Here is a 17,927-nt window from a genome sequence, read left to right on the forward strand (position 1 = left end):
AGTGAGGAATCACACACACACACATGATGATCCAGCTGCGCTTGAGGTTTACATGTACAATAGAGTTTCAGGCTCAGGTGACGCATCACAAGCATGAATCCTCAAATGTGGTGGAAGTGACGAAGCTCGGTTCCAGCCGAACTTCAACCAATTCCAGGGAATTATAAGGGGCTCACGATGGCAATGGCAGGTATTCCCACAGGAGTAACCGGAGCCGGCGCGACGTCAGCGCTGGTTTAAGCCCAACATTTAATGAGCATGCAGCTGATACAGGCAGCTGAGCCAGACAAAACACACACATTTAGTCTACACACACACCAATATGATCACTTTATCCAGCTGCAACACATATCATGACAAGGTTCACTAACTTCGTATCTCTGCCTAATCAACTCATGGCTGATATTTGACATTGATTATATTCCTCCCTGTCTCACATAATAGCCCCTTGTGAACAGTGTGTGGGGGGGGGCGGGGAGCTAAACAGGAATCCACTGCTAAAAATACCCATGTTGTGATAAGTCAGGTTTGAGCAAACAAAAAGAGACCAGTCTAATTTCCTCCAGTCTGGGCTTCTGTGAGTTCCAATCCTCCCTGCCACCAGTGGATTCATCTATTTAATGAATCAAGCTGCATCAAGAAGGGAGAGAAAAAAAATCTGCAGACTAGTGGGATATAAAGAGATTATCCAAACGGAGGCTAATGATGTGAAGAAGAATCACAGACTTAAAGAGAATGAAGGTGCAACCGGGAACATAGATGTGTTTTTACTGAGATGTTTTGGGGGTGTTCAGTGACTGAATAGCTAATATTTACTAAAACATCTACTTCCTCTACGTCTAATAGAGGAGTACTTCACACAACATACTTTACACAATCATGTATATCCAGAATATCTTATCTTATAGAGCTCATAGTAGCCTATTACCCCACCAGAGCACTGCGCTCCCAGAATGCAGCAGGGTTACTTAAGGTTCCTAGAGTCTCCAAATAGGAGCCAGAGCCTTCAGCTATCAAGCTCCTCTTCTGTGGAACCAGCTCCCAGTTTCAGTCCGGGAGGCAGACACCCTCTCCAAGAGCAGGCTTAAGACTTTCCTCTTTGATAACACTTATAGTTAGGGCTGGTCCAAGGCTGCCATGGACCAGCCCCTAGTTATGCTGCTATAGGCCAAGACTGCCGGGGGGACTTCCTATGATACACTGAGCTACTCTCTTCTTCTTCTTTCTCTCTCCATCTGGATGAATTCATGTCCCGTTCATGCATGTTACCAACTTGGTTTCTTCCCCGGAGTCTTTGTGCTTTCTCGTCTCGCAGGTATCCATGGATCGAGGTAACACCTGGATCGCGGTTGCGTCTGCTGCCTGATTGACAACCACTGCTACCATCATTATTATCTGCCTTTTTATTAGTAGTAGTAATAGCTAGCTAGCTGTCTCATCACCCATCTCATGATGATGTAAGAATAAGGAAATTGGAAATAGGGTGAGCAAAATAGGGAGTACATTAAATCACTAAATGTGTGCTCAGACTAAAAAAAAACAAGAAATGGAAAAAATAAAATGAGCAAGTGAAAGATGAATAGAATAATAAAGACGTTTGTATTTCTTTGGACATTCCATTGAACTATGTAGCATTACTAACATAACACTATTATTCATTGCTGTATTCAGATATATTTTTCACTTGTCTGATAACTAACTTGTGATGGTTTCAGGGCTCCACACATGTAGACCAGTTCATCACTGTTATGTCAATTTAAGCCTCGTACCATCTCCATATATCAACCTTTCAACGTGTTAGAATTCAGCATGAATTTAAATATTGCATATTTCTCACTGTCCAAAACACTTAATACTTCAGCCCAACTTCCCAAATGCAATAAAAGAAAGGTAGGTAGTGAGCTACTGCACATTGCGTGTATCATCTGAGCTATGCTTCTTAAACTGCTTTAGGCTCTGGTGAGACTCTCATATGCTTTCACTTACACAAAGGCTAATACAAGGATGTGGTTTTTTAAGTGGGCCTCAGCGAGCTCTCCGTCCAAAGCTTCTGAGTAGTTCTGTTTGGTTTTAAACCACGCTACACTTTTTTTTTTTGTGCAACACTATGTTGCAAATTTTAAATAGTACCGCACTCATTCTTGTCTTATGCCCTCTTATGGTGATCATGTGGTTTCCTTAATGGAACACAACAGCACCGTTTTTATAAATCAGATTCAGGTCATTTTTCATTAAATCGGTGCAAAGTGTTTTCCTGCTTTGGATTTATATATGATGATTATGTTATGGCGTGTTCATTGTCTTGTTTATCTATATTGTATGACCAAATGAGTTTGTACCTTGGAGAACAAAAGGACATGTATGAGTCAATAAATAACTACATTTACCACCTTGCGCTTGTATACCTTCGCCAGCTAGTTGAAGCCAAGAGTCAGTTTACCTCCATGTCTGTCCAAAATGTCATCAATTCATAATTTATCCTGTTAGACATTTGTGTGAAATTGTTATAATTAGCTATGAATTCTTGGGTTATGGCCAAACAACTGTGATTTGTGAGGTCACTGTGACCTTGACCTTTGATCACCAATATCCACAGACAAGCAGACAACCAAAAAAACATAAGGCCTCTTAACAAAGACCTCTGCTATACAGTATATGAAATATCCCATAAGTTCAATCAGGAAGACTAAAGCTTACTTTACTCTGTCTCCCTCCCTCTGTCTTTCTCTCTCTCTCTCTGTTTGTTCCTGCTTCCAGCTCAATCAGCTGACAGTTAAAACAATCAGAAGTTGCCACAACTTCTATAGATGCGACCCTCCTCCAGCCCGTTCAACTCTGATCTTCATCACGACCAGTCTTCCAGAGTCGGCCTTCCAGTGAGCTCATCAGAAGTCCTGCTCCACATCTCATCCGATCATGATTTAAAAAAGTTATTTCTATAATACGGTCACTATATCCTGACAGTAGTGCATGAGATAATAATAATCTGAAAAAAATATCATGGTCCTCCGTGTCCTCTGTGTCCTCCGGTGCTCCTAACGGCATCTGCAAGATTTCACAGATCGGAGGAAAACAAGCAGTGAGATCTGATCTGGAGTCTGCTGTCCATCTGCCGTCTATGAGAGCCGGCTGTTACTCGCAAACTCCGACCAAACGGTCAAACTAGGCAGGAAACATTAAGAAAGCTCGAGTTGAAGCGCCGTCATTCTCTTTGTGACATGAATTGAAACAGACACAGTTTAACAATCATTTCCACGATGGTTTCATTATTTATATACTTATGAAATGTAATGTAATTTAAACACCCTTTCATTGTCTGGGCATGAAACAGACGCGGTAGGCAGGGAAGACAGAAACACAATGGACTTGGCAGAGACGGCCGAGGCAGAACTCGGAATTCCCCGTCAGTGTCTGAAGAGAGTTAACCTTGCTTTTCTTTTTTTTTCTTTTTTTTCTGACTCTTCCCTCCTGGTGAGAATCCAAAAGACAGAAAGTTAACCCTTTCACTGACATGCTGGATGTCTGCTTCAGTTGTTTGTTCAGTGTGCACGGCTCCTCATAGTAAAGCATTACATCCCTATGGACTGAGCCTGCAGAATTTACTGACGGTCAGGTATCCTCTGTAGTCTCTACTATATGCATTTCCTCACATTAGAAATGCACCACTTGTTTCACAGCCCCCCTCAGCTCCATATCCAGGTAGTTAAATACAGAGTACGTTCTGTCCATTTCCCAGGACAGAGAAAAAGAGCAAAGTGAAGTGTCTTTAAATTTAAGGTGCTCTGCCATCTGTATTAAACGTCTATGGCGGTTTATAAATACCACTGACCACGGGGAGGAAGAAGGACGGCGGTGTAACGGGTCACTGAGAGGAAGAGAGACTGAAGGATTCGCACAAACACAGGAAAAAAAGGGACAAAAACTCAGATACACTCAATCAATTTCACCCTCCTCTTTCACTGTCCCTACTTGTATACACACACACATATATATATATATATATATATATATATTTATATATTTATATGAGGGCTACACCCTGGACAGGTCTCCAGACTATCACAGCACACACCACATACGGCCCGCCAAAGCTTCAATCCGGCCTGCAGAAAATGTGTGGTGGAAAAAGAACATGTTCCGCCATTTATAATATGAATTTTCCTCTATATTATAGCAAACACTAAAACAATTGAGATGGAAATAATTTCATTAGGAATGATTTACCAAACCTCAAATATGTGTGTTCGACCTGCGGGTACTAAAGACATTATAAATCTATCCGTCAGCTTTATTATTAGCGAGTAGTCTACACAACGCCATGCAGGAGTCAGGCCTATACCACACTCACAAAACTAAAGCATCAAAACTGTTTAAAGTTGATTAATATTTTGGTAATTACAGATCTTTACCATCACTCCTTTGTGAACTGACTGAGAGCAGGGTCTAAATTAAGCATCCGCCACCCGCCAAATGCAGGTAAACTGTTGGCAGTGGCGGGTAACATTGTCAGGCTGTCCGCCTCTTCGGGAAGGCATGGAAAACACGAGGGATGGGAATAGAGAATCGGTTCCTATTGAGAGCCGGTTCCTAGTTGTCTGATTCTTTGGAATGGCGTGCCCTATATGAATCCTCTTATCGATGCTTTCCGACAGCATGCACAATGATGTAAAGCCATACGCACGCTGTATCATGTTTCAGTTTGTCTGGGATCGGACGAAAAGGTCAACAGCGTGGCGTTAATAAAACTGAGGGGACGCACCCTATTTTTCCGTGATAATGCGACACTGTGAGCAACAAATCTGTGTGAAATCAACAGGAGGAGAGCTGGTGACGTTAGCCGTTAGCAGCCGATGGGAAGTCCTGCACGGCTAAATACCGGAGCTACTAATGTTCCATTGAGTTACATTATGATACCGTTCTATTCAGTAAAAAAATGTATATAGGCAAAGATACAATTATAATGTTATCATGATGTGTTCAAATGTAATGTTGCAAGAAACTTTCAATAGATCCAGTTGTTTGAAGGAGACAGATAGTTGATTTCAGACCTCGACTGAGAGCATTTTCTAGTTAAGTTATGGAGTTCCTGTGTTTTTCAGTTTGTTGTGAAAGTCCAGCTCCCACAGTGTCTGCTTAGAGAAATCCTGGCCCTCGGACAAATGCAGTAACATAAACGACAGGCCGACCGACTAACCTACCCCCCCCCCCAAAAGAAACTTTTCCTTTAAAGCTAAACAAACACATCGGACCCGCAATCAGCACTATCACATTTCCAACTCCCATTTACACCACACTGACACTGCAGCAATGCCAGCGCGGTGCCAGCAGGGAGACGGGCACAGACATATCACACAGGGGTCTAGTGTGAGACCTTGACCGGCGGAGGGACGGTTGGAAAGCTCTTCTCTCCTCACCCGGTGAGAGTCTCGTCATATAAGCAGCAGATATGACACTGTACCGCCTCCAAGCTGCCTTATTTACCACTGACCCAGCAGCTGTTTAGAACTCACTTATAGCACAGAGCCCTCATCAGTCTCTGGAAGATGAACCCTTATGAAGTTACACAGCGAGTGGGAGGTGTGTGTCGGTGTGTGTCGGTGCGTGACTACGTGTCATTTCTTTACTCTCTTATTCAATATTTTCTGTGATAATTAAAGTCCTCTAAACTCTGTTATGAATTCCTCGGAGAGGCTTCGTCTCCTCTTTGGCTGCAAACTTTTGTTGTGGGTTTTGAATTTCACCGAGGGGGTTCGATCATTTTCAGATTATTTTTATTTAGAAGATTGTGTGGGTTATATGAATAACTGGGGTATCTATGGAAACCCAGTGGTGCCCTCGCATTGTCAAGCTGTGTCTGCTAGACACAGAGATGTAAAAGGAGAGCTTCCTTAAGCTGTTTAACTTTCAGTCGACTCAAACAAAACTAAATAAGATGAGTAAACTTTACCCATAAATCCTGTGAAACATGTCTATCTTACTCTGGTAATTACTGTGTGCCAGAGCCATTTATTGTTAATAGTAGGAATCACATTGAATTTAATTGTATAAACTCTGACAAGCATCTTTTTTTAATAATGGCATCCTGAATATGAATTTCTTTTTCCCCCCCTGAACAACTCACTGAATAAAAACAAAATTATAAAAACATCTCAATGCTGAAAATAGCTCATTATGTTGTGTTTTACAGGCTTTTGGCACAGGTTAGTGAAAGGTGTCACTGCCAAAAATGCTGCAGGGCCAAAAAAACTGAAACATTTGGCATCAAAGAAGTTGTTCTTGTTATTTAGTGGTGGGAAAAAAAAAAGCAAGCATCCGAGATACTGCTGCTGCAGTATGACCAAACTTTACTTTCGTACATCTATCATATGAGAGGCGGATTTATGGACAACACTAAAATAAGTTTGGTTTACAAATTATTCTGAATCTGCAAGTTTCTTCAAGTTAAATATACAACTTTCTAAATGAAACTGTGGACATGCACACCGTAAATCTGACTGCTGGGTCACATTTCCCTTCATTTATATACATCACTTTCCACTAGTATTTAATACACTGTGAAAATTGGACTTTAATTAGGTGGTAAAATGTGAAGTTATTGCATTTTCAAAACTCCCTTATGTCTTTATAGGCACTCCAGACTAACTCCAGGCAAGGCATCGCAACTGGACTCGGTCCTGATTGGCTCCCCTCATTAAATAACTACTGAAATGTTTCCAAGCAGGGCGGCATTGAACTGGAAAAGCATCCAGCAGCAGGTTTACCTCATTTGAATTGGAAGAGCTGCTGTTGTCGGTCAATAATAAGAGCCATATTAGGACCGGTCTGCCTTCACCATGCACGGCTTTAAGTAGTTCAAATCAACCTTTCACTGAACTTTATTCGTAAAAATGCAATAAAAGAAATGTTTCTCGCCTGGAGTTATTGTACATTTATGTAATATTATGGAACATTTAACAGCATTTGAGGACAACCTGTAAATATCTTAATTACCTGCAGTATATACTGTGTAAAAAAAAGCTCCACAGAAATTGAAGGGAACATTTAAAAGCTCAAAGCTCACGACTGAAATGTCGACTGAAGTGATGCACATCTGTCATTTGGATCGGACACGATCTATGCAGCAGACAGCTGCCAAAGTCAAATAGCATATTGGTCTGTCTTCTCACAATAGTCTCCATTATGCTCTATGTCTTGTTATGTCTTCTGCATATAAACTACTGTCTGCTCTGGACCTCCAATCCAAAGTCAAATACATTACAAGGTGCATTACTTTGCATGAGAAGTTTCCCTGAAACAGACGGAAAGTGAACTTAAAAGAAGATCTTAACACACTATTCACTCGATTTCTTAACACACCAGAGTGATGGTAAGATATTCATTTCTTTCTGCATTTCTCCCTTTTCAGGAAGGTCTTGAACAATGCAATCTTTGAGAGAGCAAACCTCTTATCGTGGCACATATCCTAACATGCTAATTACCCCACACACAGTTTGAGCTCATTTATTATGCATGAAATAATCTAATATGATGACTGTGATAATTATGCGCACATAGATAAGATAAAAGAGTAGTAACCAATTATGGCGCGGGAGTTGGGAAAAGTAATTATTCTTTGTAGTGGAAAAGAAGTCTCGGTTAGAAAAAAAACAGGGGGTTCAGTCTGCATTTTTTTTTTTTTCATTTAGTTCACAGTGCTGCTATTAACATGTGGAATATCTGCACATCTGCACGGCCTGATAATGTGTAAAGAGTATTTTCTTGATTAAGCTCACAGTAACACAGATATGTCTTGTTGTTGTAAAGCATTACGGATGTTTTCACTCACAAACTTGTATAAATAAAGTCTGCTGAGGTGCTTTCTGCATACATTCATTTACAGCAATGTGTCTGTTATGATAATTGCACGCGCTCGCTCCCTGAGACTCTTCACACACGCCAGAAATCTGACATGTTTACATTACGACTTGAAAGGCAACATGACTCGATGCCTCGGGTCTCGTCAGCAGCAGCGAATCAGGAAGGACGCTAACATGAACGAGTGGCGCTGAGAGTTTCTTGCGCTCGCAAATCAGACGTGTGTTGTAGAGTCATTAAATATCACCACTTGTAAAATCAGAGCTGGTGTGCGGTTAGCCGGCACCACTGTACAAACATACTTAACACAGCACAGCTTTCTTTGACAAATTGTGTGCCTGCCACCGCAAATCACAGGAAACAGAGACTCTACAGTCATTTCATTTTTTTCTGTGACTGCTTCGGTTTGAATTATAAATCTAACTTTTTTACGTGATGGAATGTGGCAGCCTGGAAACAGACTTTAACTGGGCTTAATAAGCATTTAGCTCGGAGTGAAGGAGAGAGATGTTTCTCGGCTGGATACTTTGGATAAAAAGCAAACTTGATGACTGAGTCACTGCAAAACATAAATAGAGTGAATGGGGGTTATATAGCCATGTAACACAAAAATGTACTAATTTGTACACTATAAACAGACATCATCTGAAGGAGGGTTGTCTTACTGACTAAAAGCACATTTATCTGACTCAGTGCACACGTCATCTTCACACTCCTCCGGAGGAAACCTCTGTCACCCATTAGCCGGTCCAAGTCTCTGACTCGTGATTGCTTGCAGAGCCTAAGCTTCGGGCCAAACATGATACTCTGACACCAGTCAACAAAGCTCAGAGTTGTTCAGAAGACGGCTCGAAACAAACAACTTTTAACACGATTGCCAGATTTTTAAATTTGCACCAAACATCAGCAGAATCTGGGAGCGTGTTCTTGGAAGAAATGTCTTCATGTCCTTTCAGAACAGGAAGTAAAGGAGAATGAATGTGAACAAAGAGACTAAACTAACCATCAGCTCTTTGTGTGCTCTGTAGCTTTAAACTGGAGGTTAATGTCAGTGGCACTCGTGTTTCCTAACACTCTCAGCAGAGTCATAATGTTCTGAATGTAATGAAGTGAGAAGAGGAGAAGGCAAGGACGATGAATACGGCCAAGACGACAATTGCAGTTTCATATACGGACAGCTGATGTTCGGAATAACCGCTCTACTGTGTGATTCTGCAGACTTTTTCACAGCATTGCAGCTCCGTATAGATCACACTTACTGGCATGATTAAGAGTCTATTGTGCGTCCAATATAATATGCATTTGTTTTGCCAGTTATTTTATGAAGAAAACATCACGTCTGCCAGAATTATGTTCAGAGAAGTTTTTTTTTTTCAGGGAACAAAGTGCTGCATTCTTAACAGAGAGTTGAAGTGTTTGGGGTCGGGGTGGATGGTGGGCATACAAAGTGCAGGACTATGACACCCCAGACCAGAGTTAGCGTCCTGTGTGTGTGGTTCATTTTAGGCAACAGAAATTTAGCCCCGTCTTGTGCTTCAAGTTACCTTTTCAATATGTAACCATGATCTTTGCCTAACCTTAGAAGTGCTTTTGTTGCCAAAACCATAACCATAAAAATCACTAAGCATGCTTTTATTTCTATGAGCGGATACTGAATTGCAAAGGTGTGGGGGAGAGCGGGGTCAGTTGGGACACCAAATAACCTTCCATGACTCACAGACTACTGGAACAGTAATGAAAATAATTTGATCCCTGAACTGATACAGATACAATTTATGAAGTTATTTAAAGCTCGACACCAACAAGACAGGAACAATTTTGTTAAGGAGTGCATTTTCCCAAAATTCTGCCTCCCCGAGACGGTTGGGACACATTGTTTTGTGATAAAATAAAATAATAATAATAATAAATAAACTGAAAAAAACTACAGTCTAAATTTGAGCAACTTGTTCACACATTTCTTTTAAAAAAAATAATTTGTAAAATGAGAATATTTCCATAAATTACTGAGATATGGAATTTTGCAAAAAAGGGTTTCTGACCGGCTGCCTCCTGAGTAAACATCCACTCGGTGATCACAGCGGGTCTTATTCAATAAGGAAAAGCCTTTGTCTAGTTTTTGTTGATTTATAACAATATAGGAACTATTTAGTGTCCCAGCCATCTCAGGAAGAGCAGACACACTTTAGACTCGTGTACTAGCTACCAACACAAATTCAGACAGCTAACACTAGCAGAAAATAGACCAGAAAATAAGCTCTCCAACAATATGTTTTTTTCTATGTGGCATAACTAAAAACAGCAGAAAAAAATAAGAAAAGTGCCAAAACATGCATGGTGAATGGCATCTAACTTGTTAAAAAGGCTCTGTCCCAACCGACCCCCTCTCCTCTACAGTATATGGAAGGAAAACAGATACGTTCATTAAAAATGTTTCCTCATTATGTTGATTGGAAAAAGCAATTGGGGTGGACATTTCTCTACAAATGTATTTGCTGTTCAAATGTGGTTTTATAGAGTACTATGTGAACACCATTTCTAGGAGAGTGTGGTAACCACACAGTTAAAAGCTACTGGCTAAACATGGGACTTTGTATTACAGTGTAAGAGGCATTTAGATCCTTTGGGCACCGATATGAAGTGATATAAATCCAGCAGCACTGAGACATCCAGGATGCCAAAAGCCTTAATGAAATATAATACAGGAATAAAAGAGTGTAGTCCTCCTTTAATATTTCAAGAGTGACAACTCTTATGAAACACCATAAAAGATGTAGCCTTCCCGTGGAGAATGAAACGCACTCCGACTGAAGCCTGTGCTGTCATAAAGTCATGGCGCTTTTATAGCGGGGGACAGAACTGCAGAAAGGAAGTCATTCTCCAGCTAATAAGAGCGATCACTAAAATGCATTAGTGCAAATTATTCTGTCCTTGCCACTGTACGATGCTTTTACTAAAAGTCTGTTGACGAGCTGCCGTTTCACCCGACAGCCTGCACACTAACAAGTGTTCCACCAGGCATCTGCAAAGACCACACGGATTAACAGCAAGGTATACGGATGGGTTTGAAGAGAAAGACGTTTTCTGTTAAAGTCTAATGTCAAAATAAAGGAGCAGCTGTAAACCGAGTGGAAAGATCGTCCTTCAGATCAATTGCGTCCTGGAGTGCAATAGGCTGAAACATTCAGATGAGATGTGAGTGGCAGAAAGAGCAATACACACTTGAATGATATCTTTGGAGAGGATTCTGAAAAATGGAACCGTGCTCCAGTAAATAGCCTTTTGGAGGTCACAACTTTAGCGTTGTTGCATTTCTATTCAACGTGCAGCAGACTTCAATGGGCTGCTCTGCCAATAATCAAAGTAAGGTGATTCTGAAAGGTCATCTACCTTCGTTTCAAAGCAGCAAAATGTTCATCTCTATTGCACATTTTTCACATGTTGCCTTATGTCTTGGGCAAACCAACCTGTCTCTTGCTGCACCTCATCTGTGTATTGATACAGTAATATATGTTAGCATGGTGTTCACTACATATCTTCAGTAGATGTTTACTTTGTCTGTCTAAAAATGTGTAATAAAAGTTCCTCTGACTCAGAGAGGAGGAGGAACAGCAGCTTTCCTGCTGGTAGCAGCACCGCAGTGCTCAAAAACAGCTGGAACTAAACCTGCAGTATGAAACAAGAGAAGTTTAAAGTTACTGTGAGGAGCTGTTAACGAAACAGTCTCATTGTAACACTGATGTCTGTATATGACCTACATATGTAATTGTTAGAGAGAAGATTGGCTATATAGTTATTTTTAATGGCTGTCATCGGTGCACCAGGTTGGAAATCAAATGAAATCACGCAGGTTCACGAGAGACTGCTTCAGCGTCAGACTCCAGCAACCAGCCCACCGCGGACAGAACCAGACCCGGCTTTACTGCCGCCTTCCAAACTAGTCGGAGGGGCTCCGTTCGGAGGTGGAGAGCTCCGTTTGGAGGTGGAGAGCTCCACGCCCGGCAGCAGCAGCAGCAGCAGCAGCAGCAGCAGCAGCAGCAGCAGCAGCAGCGGCTCCTCCTCCGGCAAGGAGCAGAGCTTCACCTCGCTGCTCCGCCGGTCCCCGCTGGGAGCCAACACCGACACCACTGCTGCTGGAGGCCCAGGCTGTACTGCTGGGCCCGCTGGAGGGAAGGGAGGCACGGGGGAACCAGAACCAGGACTGTCAGACCCTGCTACTGCAGTAAAATGAGAGATCTCCATCGGGACTCTGGTGCTCGGAAACACTGTTGATGTAATATCAGTTTAACGTTTCAGATTGTTCTCTTATTTTCCATGCTTTAAAAGGTTGGGTTGGTGGTGCTGTTCAAATCTATTTTTTTAAATGACTGAACAGCCTACCTGTCTACCTACCCACCTAACTACCTGCACGCGTGCACTCATTGCACGTCACTAGAGTCTTCCACCAGCTGCAAGCATGACCGCTACTAACAACAGCCATGTTTGTTGTTAATGTTTATAATGATCATTTTGGGGGCGTATCTTTGGAGGAAGTCCTAAAGGGACGGACTGTCAGTGTTGATGACTTGGACACTTTCTCTCTAGATTTAGGGACTATTGGAGCTCGTGCTGCTACTTTCTTTGGAAAAGAGTTGGCAACACTGGACTGGGTTTTTAGGTTGGATCTCTTTTATTTTAAAATAGCGTACTCTTGCTCCTCTTAAGTAGAAGAAAAAGATAATAATAGCAATTTTGCTAAAGATATCAAGCTTCAAACATACCGGCAGGAGAAAGCCAATGCCACTTTTACGGTCTTCATTGTGCATTAGCACGATGTTAAGTCGGTGCTATTAGCATGGAAACCCGGCAGTGATGACATTTCACTCAGAAGTAAGTTTTAAAGAGTATTACACTGGGGGAGATTTTCAATAGTGACACCATTTTAGCCCATGCATTTATTCATTTTGGAGGGAAGCACAAATATGCAGCCGCAGTGTTTGGTGGGATTTTTTTTTTTTTTCTGCTGTGATCTGCTGTTGAATTCAAATCAAATATTTTGAACCTCACCCAGCTCAGCTGTTACCAGGACTCTCAAATATAATAAATTCAGGATTTACTGGCAGGCTTCATATTTCTCAGTGTGAAGCTCTACTCATTTATTAGGATTATCTACATTCCACCAGAGATAAGAAGCGAAAGGCACAATGAGGTTCGGAGTCTTGTTAAAGGTCTTTAAATGCAGAATATATAATAAGCTGTTGCTAATTTGATTTTGTGCTTGATTCTTGAATAACATCACTGATGTCTAAAAATATAAGTTTTAATTGTTTTTACTGCAAAAATAATGACATCAAAAGCCATTTGCACTAACACTACGGATACTGAGGACATCAGAGGATGGGAATATAGCCTACGTCTTATACACATCTTTGAAATCTCACCCACAGTAAACACTATTTATGTGTGCATCCTGCTGGTGAACAACCTAAGCTGTATCGGAGTCTTCCATTCTATGCCATGACTTCGACTTAGTTTATGGAATGTGTCCCCGCTGGGTTTTCATTTCCTCCGTCTGAAAAAAGGAATGCAATCAGAGTACTGATGCTAAAATCATTACCTAATGACTAAAGCCTTTGTATGACTTCTTCCATGCTGTGGCGTTCACTGTTCAAGCACACATCACATATTATTGTGTGGAGACGAGTATTTCTAAAAGTTTGTTTGACTGTCTGGAGGCCCGATTGATTCAAATGTGCGAAGCCCAATCGACCGCTGAATCACACAGACTAATATGGACTTTTCTTACATGAAGATATTCTTTGATGACATACTGAGAGAAAAGCCACATTGAGAAAACGTGTTGACGTATTTATATAAATGTGATTTGTCCCAAACTAAAAGTATTTTGAAAATAATATATGTCCATTAAGAAGGAACTTTTAAATATCAATATCACCTGCATGCATGCATTTCCTCACATCTCTGTGACACCAAACATGGCAACACAACGCTTCATTAGCTGAGAATTTGAGAACGAAACCACATTGCTGTTAAGAGTTTTATTAGCTAGATAATGTGACGAATAATCTGAAATGATCTGAAATGGTCATTTGTTTTTGGCTCTTTTTGATATGAGGGGTTACAGTTTTTGTTAGATTGGTTTGAAACTGGGGGAATGACATGTGTCAGCAATAATGCTACAGTATAACACGATAACATCGCTATCTGACGCAGTTTTCAACCCATACTGCGGTCTTATACCGCACGTATTCTCATGACATCTCTATGTCCTTCCAGGAACAAAGCTCGGTGATGTTGACAGTATGGAGGATCATTAAATGTGCCTGCTGCTCCTCTTGGAGCATAAATCAAGCCAATCCATCTCTCTCCGACCCCGCTCCCTGGTGGCTTACTTAGATCCATGCCAACGCAGCACTGGCTGCGGAATGAGCAAGGGTAAGCATGCAAGGGCTGTCCTTAAGCTGAGCTGTCTGACGGTATAAACAGGCCTCTGTCTCCTCTTGAGAGCAATAGGGATCAAACGGGCTTAGTGGGCATGACCTGTGAGGGCCCAGACATGGCCAAAACATGCAACACAACACAACACAACTGTCTAAAGGATCGCTGCTCTATTGAACATGAGGAAACTAGCCTACATCACGTCGCCCACGGGGCTGGAACAGAACCTAGATGCCCTCCGCTGAGGATACCCAGCAGACTGAAGTCTTATGAATAATTCTGAACATCCTCTCTTTTTTTCCTGCCTGATTTGAGAAAGTGAGGCCTTCAAAAAACAAATTAGACATCCCACTATCCGATTGCTACAAAAAGGAGTCTTGCATAGTGAGGCCTGTTAGCCTCGCAAGACCCTCCAAAAAACCTTAGATCTTCTCAAATGATGCATCGGTTTCTCCGGCACCACGCGGGGGTGGAATTAGAGGCAAAGGCGAAGGAAATGACAAGACATTTGCTGGTGGTTTAATTTCCTCGATTGCTTTATGGCCATACATAAATGCTTAAATTGGTTTGTAACATATGCTCTCCTCGCTCTGTTTACTTCCTTCATTTAGTGTGACTGAATCACTTTATTAGTGATTATCCCCCCAAAAGCTGCAGGAATGCACAGCATTACACCTCATCATGTAATTTGCCCATATAGGAGGAATGGGAATATGCAAATACCGTCGGAGTATTTTGCAGCACCAAATATGCCCCCGGGCTGCTTGTCCAATGACACAAATCATCAATTAAGATCTCAGCAGGGTTTGGGGATAAACTAAATTGGCATTATCCCTATCTGACTAAATGTAGAGCCGTGTGGGGTACATCACAACAAAGAACAAACATCACTGAGGGTGATTAGGAGTGATGCGTTTTGACTCGTGTGTGTGTGTGTCAAAATGCATTCCCAGCTGAATCATCCACTTCGAGACGCTGACAAAGGTACACAATCATTTGAATAATGTAAAAGGTAACAGACCTCCTTTTGGTCTTTCAACAGCGATTCACAGCAACAACAACAGTGTCTTTCAAAGCGTTTACTGTCACATGGGGTGCGAGTTTAGCTCCTCGTGGGACTTTATGCTCAGCACTCTGCACCTGCCGAATGTGTTTGACGGGGGGGAGCTAAAGTGGTCTAAATCGACCATTGTGATTTCTCAGGGAAGCAGATGATTAGTAAACAAATGGTTCAGGCATATTTAATTAAGCTAATGTACTCCCAAAACTCACACTATAGTCTTTGCTGTGAGGGGCCTTCAATTTGGAATATACTGTTGGAACATTTGTTTTTTTGCCATTGACAGATGACAACAGTTAAGTAACACTATATATAAAGATATATATATATATATAAATATATATAACACTTATATTTCCTGAACTTTACATTTAGCAACATGTGATTATTTTTTTTCAAATGTAGATGTGTTTTCCAAATCTGTTTATGTTCAGGTACGTTGATGTCATATTTGAGGGGCAGAGATCAAAACTGAAAGCAACTGAACAGATGAGTTGACTAAACTACTAAATCACAGTAAACAACCTGCCAATCCGTACCTTTTTTCTGCTTTTTTTTAACTGAATGATCATTTAAATGAAATCGAACAGGGCCCCAGTATATTGGAGACACGCTGTCAGAGAGACACAGGCTCCGTCAAAATCAAACAGACGGCATTTCATGCCAGTCAAACGTCTCCAATGAGTGAAATAGTCATTCAAGCAATTGTGGAATAAAGTAGTCATCTGAAATAGAAAGTAAGCGGTGAGCGGCACACAAAGAAGGCCAGTGTTCAGTCTAGAGAGGTTTTGCAGGGCAGGGAATGTGGGGAGTAAACATTAGACCGCACCGAGATGCAGATAGTTTAGAAACACTTCAATCAAAGATGTATTCACCACCGGGAAATGCAAAAGAGGGTTACAACTCCCTGTTTGACCTTTTTAAATACAGACAAGTGAGGACATTTCTTTTTGTTTCACATTTTTCTGGAATAAATGCAGGACATTAGCTTTGTATTGACAAAAAATATATTTTGTTTCACTTTGCTGTTTATGAAGTGCAAACAGCCAAAAGTTACACATATATAAAAAAAGAATATATTCACAAAGCCATTTGAATTATTGATTAATGATATATTTTCTTCACTTTGACATGTGCTGTGGTAATTTGCTTGTTTTTGTCACAAAACAAACAAACCCAGCCACACACACACACACACTACTGTCTATAATAGAATTTATTATGAACAAAGAAAATTAACTTGGATCAAATCAGAGTGTAAATTATTCTACACTGAAAATCCTTTTTTTTTCTTTTTTTTTACAAACACCAATTTTTGCATGTCAAAATAAAAGCCTTTTTCCCTTCGAATAAAAACACAGCACGTAACTTCGACATTATAAGACAATAAGCAGATTTTGCACGGAAGATTCACACCATCACATATTCATAGTTAATTTACAGATACTAATAATGAGAATGCAGAATGCAGAATGCAAAGCGGTAATAAAGCATCCTCCTCCTGCAGCCTCCTGCAGCCTGAGCGCTCCTCGTGTCCTCCACTCACTCTCTGATTATTCTCTAAATCTCAACCTTTTCTGCACAAAAGCCTCCTGCTCTAACCAGCCTAGATCACATCCTCCTGCAGGATGCATCACACAAACATTACCGACATTCTTTTTTTAAATCCAAACGCTGCATCAAGCAAAAAGGAAAAAAAAAAAAATCCACTGGTCTTTGAGTCCAGCACAAAAATGCATCTCCTCTCTTTTCCCTCTCTCTTTTTTCTCCCCCCTCCCTCTCTGACTCTCTCTCTCTCTCTCTCTCTCTCTCTCTCTCTCTCTCTATCTTCCCCCCTCCCTCTCTCTCTCTCCATCTCTCTCCTTCTCTCTCTCTCTCTGGCCTGGCTGCCTGTCTGCCTGTATGAATAATGTCCTGCCTTTTGTAATGAGGGTGGGGGGGAGGTAGGGAGGATGGGGGAGGTGGGTGAGGGGGGGTAAGGGGAAAAAGGACGCTGAAGTGGTAAAGCCCTGCTCCCATGCACTGACATTGAAAATGAATGACAGCTTACCTGCATGCCAATCTTCATCAGACTGACACTGGGCTGACAGCACAGCCTATACTCCTCCACACAGCTGATGACGTCAGCACAGCCAGGCCCCTCCCACCTCCATCATCTTCCCCCAGCACCGAGCACCGAGCACCGGGCTGCTGGTGCCTTCCAGTGTCCATGGGAAATACGGCAATCACGTGTGGGGGGCTTCACAACGGTAACCCCAGCAACCAGCATCAATCTGCAGGAGAAAAGAGTGCTGGAGTTTGTGGGAATGCTGCTGCAAAAAGCACCAAAAGAACACATGTTTGATCTTTCCTGGAGAATTAGTCTTTCTTCCTGATCAGCAACATTAAAGCCTTTTATAGCCTATCGACCACAAATACACAGGAAATCTGTTCTATTTTCATACATTCATACATTCATACATTTTTTATTTCCTTGTTTAATTTTGCATTTTGTTTGTTTGTGTGAATGCTGCTGCAAAAAGCACCAAAAGAACACATGCTTTATCTCTCCTGTACAATTTGTTTTTTTTTCTCT

At 41.4% G+C, this 17,927-nt stretch overlaps 1 protein-coding gene across 1 annotated transcript in view; it reads right to left on the minus strand.

Annotated features, from left to right (window-relative positions):
• Positions 1-17,609, minus strand: part of pknox2 (pbx/knotted 1 homeobox 2) — a 91,068-nt gene extending 73,459 nt beyond the window's left edge. The window contains exon 1 of the mRNA XM_037749378.1: positions 17,403-17,609. The gene's annotated coding sequence lies outside the window, so the exon portion shown is untranslated. The remainder of the gene's footprint in view (positions 1-17,402) is intronic.
• Positions 17,610-17,927: the final 318 nt, after the last annotated feature.

Source organism: Sebastes umbrosus, chromosome 17 (genome assembly GCF_015220745.1).
Source record: "Sebastes umbrosus isolate fSebUmb1 chromosome 17, fSebUmb1.pri, whole genome shotgun sequence".
NCBI lineage: Eukaryota > Metazoa > Chordata > Actinopteri > Perciformes > Sebastidae > Sebastes > Sebastes umbrosus.